Source organism: Dermacentor albipictus, chromosome 2 (genome assembly GCF_038994185.2).
Source record: "Dermacentor albipictus isolate Rhodes 1998 colony chromosome 2, USDA_Dalb.pri_finalv2, whole genome shotgun sequence".
Lineage (NCBI taxonomy): Eukaryota > Metazoa > Arthropoda > Arachnida > Ixodida > Ixodidae > Dermacentor > Dermacentor albipictus.
In genome coordinates, this window is record NC_091822.1 from 115765304 (window position 1) to 115771303 (window position 6000).

The following is a 6000-nucleotide window of genomic DNA, read 5'->3' on the forward strand; positions in this document are numbered from 1 at the left end:
TCGGCGCCAGGGGGCACGCCCTTGAAATCCGCTATCAGCTCTTGCCGCTATTCGTGGCTATATCGAATAAAAAAATGACCTTAGTGTTCTTGGCAATTAAGCTAGAGCGTGCCTTGTGCAAAACGCGGATGCGAAGGCGCCAAAATTCCTCACGAGGAAGGTTGGAAAAAGATCTCAATCTATTACCAGTCGATGATTATCAATCTAGAGAGAGGCCAATGTTTGGTGCATAGCGATCAAATCTTGATGCATATGAAGCTCAAGCAGGCAGCGCACATGGTAGAGCCAAGCTGCCAGAGGCTCAGTCACGGCACCACATTTCCGCCCCCCTCCCTCCGCCGAAAATATAGAAGCTATGTATCAGTCTACACTAATCTAGCAGCTAAAGGTGTTGAGCTAAATGAAAACAACTACCATTGATTGCAATAATGTTGACGCAAACTCGGAGATGGCGCATCAGTCCGCTTGTTTAACACGCAGGTAAAGTATCTCATAAGCACAGCGTGGCGACCGTTTATAGAGTGTTACTGCAGGGGTTTTCGCCTAATATTAACGAGAATTATTAATTATTAAAATTTCAATAACGGGTCAATAAACGCTGCAAGGAACGCTTCAACATTTTTTCTAGGCTAGAGGGAGGGCAGCCCCTGACATAACAGAGCTGTCCTCCTCTGCCATATCGAGGTTGTGGGACACCTCGATCAAATACGCAAGACATCCTCTTCTGGTGCAACTGCTGGGTTGTTGGTTATAAAATTTCGTAGTGAGCACGTTTTCATACACTGGCCGAGTATACTGCTTGCCAGTACAGGCGGCCGCTTACTCCAGCCCCTACAACAACGTGTAGAATTTTTTTGCAAAGCAGGCCAGGCGCCTTCTGCATGGTACCCTCTAGGTTAAATCATAGTGTACGGGTTAAAAACAGTGTGCACCACGTTCGGCCGCTATAATAGCGATTGGCACTGTGTTTCGGTTCCCGCGTTTTCTACTACTTCTGCTGGGCACCGAAAGGTGGCGGCTGTAGGGATTTATAAGCACAAGTCAGCCTTTAACACACCCAAATGTGGTCTTGCAGCATGCGCACAACGAAACCCTTTCTTTATTTGAATTTCGCCGCGAACAAATGAACAATTTAGCAGAAAGAGCGATGTACATCAGGCGGTCATTTGGGCAATACAAAGTGTGATCTTTGCTATGCCACACAACCACGCTACTACACAATCTAAAATGGAAAATCAACTAGCACAAACCATCACCCTTCTAAGTTGCCGTGCCAGCTTCATTTCCCACAAAAATACCCAGAGAGGAATCGGTCAATAAACTTTTTTATTTGTAGCCGTATATACAAGGTGTAATCTCGGGTACACAATTTCCTTGCACAAATATTACAGATGCAACCATAAGTTGCGCGGTTCGTTTGCTTCCGAGAGGAAACGTTTATGATGTGCACTACACGAGAATACTTGCTTGCACCACGCTTGTAGAAAAGTGATAGCGTCACCAACGTGAATTTCCTACATGAGAGGGAGCGCCTCAATATACTATCCTCATCAATATGCAGGCCATCGCAATGAACGGTAGTCGCCAAATGCTGCATTGCAGGCTCGTCCACTCTTAGATTGAACACGGCTTAGCGTGGCCGCGCTCCGCGGTGCGCCAGTGCGTCCGGCGCGGCGGCGCATCGAAGCAAAGCGGCGCAGGCGCACATGAACCTAGGGGAGGCGCTTCGCGTCGTCTACTACTGAGCTGGAGCACGCCGCTCTCGCTATGGTGCAAGTACATGTCACCAAATACATGCGATCGAGGTGGCTTCGTGGGGAAGCGCGCCTCACACTCACTGGCGCATTTTCCGGCTGGTTGTCTCTACAGCTTGCGAACAGCCTGCTTGAGCAATGTGCATGAACAGAAACGAGCTTTTTACCACATAAATAACTTAGCATTTTTTATAAGTGATGAGGGTAAAAATAGTAATTTCTCGCACTCTTTATCAGACTGGGGCAATTTTATTTTACTCTCGCAGCACTTGGTGGATGTAGTCCATACCGAGAAACCTACTAGGCGCGCTCTTCTTCGTTGGAGTCATCACGCGATGAGTCTAGTGCGCCGTGTCACGCATGTCCTGATCCTAGAACGAATTTGCTTAATTTACTTAAAGAAACGACCGACACCCGCAATAAATTTCACAGAAAGTTAGAGAGCAATTGTTCAATCATGCATAATAATGTCTGCCATCGATTTTACCATTAAGGAGGGCAATAATATTACTTCGACACCAACTAAGAAGTGACATCCGCTGCTTCGCGACTCTCTTATTGACGCGTTAATCTCGCTGGTAGAGGTGCATAGAGTGCTTTACGCGATGTAGGAAAGTGCTCTCCCCGGCATAGCAACTGATTTGGCGGCAATTTTACTCCCCCTTTTCATCTTTCTACATCATATAAAAAAATTCATTTTTGTTGTCACAGTTGGGATAAAATCATCGAAGCGGTGCGGGTCCTTTGACGGCTACCTGACGCGAGAAGTCGCATTCTTACTTAGAGGAATCGACGGTCAGTGGTAAGTAGTCGCCAATAAACAAAAATCAATTATTCAACTTTTATACCTTTTGTTTCAGAGGGCTCCTCGTAATGGGGAAATTAAAGCGAAAACTCCTCACAAGCTATATCAACTTCGAGATCAGGGAAAAATTACCACCCACGGAGCAGTGGCATACGAATTTTGGCTATAAGAGCGCGCAAAACCGAAATGCGGAGGCTGCGTCGAGCACGAAGTAGCGCTACCCGAGGCGAATTGTGCTTACGCCACCAAGCAGCGGGCGGACATTGAGCTCGGCTCCGTGTTCTTCGTTGTCCCAGCGCACAGAATGCCCCCAAGTATTCGATGGTTAAACAAAGAGAAGGGAGTAAATTATCTTGCAGTGGTCAAAACTCCGGGTCTTCTCGAATAAGAGAGTGTTGCTATGGGCGAAAGTGTTTCCAACAAGTGAAGTAATTTTTCTTGGCATGCGCAGTTTCTGCAATAATCTGCAGAAAGTTTGTATTTATCCTAGTACGCTATTGGTGCTTTACGTGATATATGTATAGCTGCATGATACGCTTCGCACAATGCACATTCAAACAATTATTCAGGACCGGAAATTTCGTGGGTGGATACTTAGATTTATAACGTGCGAAGAAATGTTGTTATTACGAAGCCTCCATTACTATGGAATCTGCAGATCTTCGAAACAAGCTGAACCGCAGTGCTAGCTCGCGCCATAATTTTGTAAAATGCGCTTGCTTAAGAGCCAAATTTTTCGGACAAATCTATGCTAAATCTTTGTTTCCGGGAAGTAGAAGAGATTCCTGACATTCTGGCAAACGTCATTTTTTCCACGTAACGCTGCAGTGTACAAATGAGTGCAATAGGTCAACCTTGTGAAGTTATTTCCGCCCTAACATGATTCAAAGTTAACTTCGCAATTTAGGAAGCCAGAGGAATGCTTCCTCGCTGTGCTGGCTCTCCTCCGGCCTCGTCTCAACCATGGCGCCTTAGAAATGTCATACGAGCCGCTGGATCTTGGCTGAGTCATTCGTAAGTACTTCTAAGGACGCAGCGTTGACGCGATTTGATGCATTGACGCGTTGACGCGATCCAGAGTTTCTCTCAGGACTGGACGATAAGGTCCAGAAAAATCGGCACAACTTTGACGGCAAACATTCCGCTGCCTTCATGAAAAGTGGCGGCGCTTAATTAAATCTATAATGACAGAAATAAGGCGCCTTACCACAAACCCGTTGTAATGTGTTCACAGCTCCTTAGATAAGAGGAGCGCTTCTTTAGCTCCTGTAACAAGGTAATTCGGGTTACTGAGCGCAGTTCAAAAGAGTTCATAGGCCAACATATTATAAGCGTTTTAGCAGTGTTCTGTAAGAATAGCGCAGTACTTTAGGTAGCCTGATATATTTAAACGCCTATTTCGCCCAGTAGTCATTCGCAGCCCACATGAATCAAGCAACTTCGTCATATTAAAGAAAGGGCTCACCAAACCATTTTACATACATGCTGATAAAATGCCGAAATAACAAGAATATTACCTCTTTTCTTCAGGCCAGTGATTGCTTGTTCTTGCACAAGATTTTTTTACGGCACATTTCGAATCACTTTAGTCAATGATTCCCTATTTTAAATAAAGAAGAAAGACATTACGAATACTTGCCAGCTGTAGGCGCGCATCTAGCATGTACCAATTTTATTTAGCCCGGCAGCTGAATTGATTTCTTTCAGGGTTGCCAATAATATTATGAAAAATATGCTGCCCCCCTACTCATGAATCTTTTGTACGCCAATGTTAACACTGCACTTTTAGTGGCCACACGGAATTTCAATGTTACCAAAATTGAATTTGGGAAACAGCGCTTCACAATATTCTTTCAGCATCTTGTGCACTCCATCAGGATCGACAGCCTAGATTTGAGGCTCTTACTAAATTTCACGATAACGATCCAAGACTGGGTGCGCTTAATGGAGAGGTAGGTCATGGGATTGTAATTTTATTTTAAGAATCAATAGTCAAAGAAAGATATCTAATATTTGTAGCTACTTAGCGAAATTGTATCGAATAGCGTAACGCATGTTCCAGTTCAAAAGCTTTTGATCAATTTATGGGTCGCATGTTCCACTTCCGTTGCTCACACCCAATAATGTTTATTGCGACAGAAATTTAGGCGACATAAAATTATGCGTCTGGCAGTCCATTAATTTACACTGTCGTGTTCGCCTTGCGGGATACATCCCGAATGTTGTACAAGACTTCGATTTGTTGGATATCACACAATCGAGTGACTTACTGCTACCACACCACGCTCGTCGCAATGTCGTGTCGTAGGACCGCTCTACGACTTTCTGACTACCAGTGCTAATCTCCCTAATTTACTAATAGCGTACTATGAAAATATCAAGCTCCTTTAAAATAATGCTCATAATTTGATGAAATTTTTGTTGCAGTGTGATAAAACGAAGTGTATTAGTGTGCATTTCATGTAAATGTATGTTGGTGAATGTAAATTTCTGTTTGTGTGCTTCTTTGGTTTTTCTTTCGCGCTCACTCTATCCTATTTTTTTACGTGCTCACTTAGAGCGCCATGACAAGCCTATCGTAGGCTATCCACTCTAGATGTCATTCAACTCTTTCTCAAACGCGCTGTAATATTATCGTATAAACTGCCATTCGCCTAAGGTTCAAAAGGAATCACGTACAATGACGTGACTTATAATAGCATTCACTTGTACTTCGGAAATCAAATATGCCCTTTCCGGCGACTATCCGTCACTTCGCTCCGTTTTCAACGGGCCGCATGGAACAGATTGGGCGCGAAAGTCAATGTATCGCGGAATGGAAATAAGTATACATATGTGCAAAATTTTGCATTAGGAATTACGGTAATCGTCGGTAAATTTTCATTATGAATTTTACGTGCTTGCATGTTCGTGTATGTAACTTTGTGTTTTTGTGCTCTCTTTTGCTTTTATTTCTCACTTCTCTCATGCTTCACAATCTCACTACCATTCCAAGCCTTTCGATAAGTTAACCTCGCCATATGCCACTCAATGCTCTATCTTTCTCGAATGCGTGGCCATGAGACTCATTTCTAGGGCAGAAGTGAAATGTACGGTGTAAGTGGACTATAAGTACAGTAGAAGTAAATCAAGACGGACAGGAGTAGATACTCAGAGCGCTAACTTCGAACAAAACGGAAAAAAAAATCTGTGTTTGTCTGCTGCGCTTCATCTTGCATTGTTCGTGCTGTACCTAGAGTTGCGCAACAACAGGCCCAGACAGACAGACAAGAAACTTTAATTGGTCCGAAGGGACTACGTTGTCGTAGTCGCGGGCCGCACCCGCGCCGGGGGCGGAAGACCGTGATCTTCAGCCCTGTCGCAGGCCCTTTGGACAGCCCGAAGCTGGACTAGAAGGTCGTCGCTCTTGACGGCTTCCTCCCAGTCTTCTTGCCTGTTGAA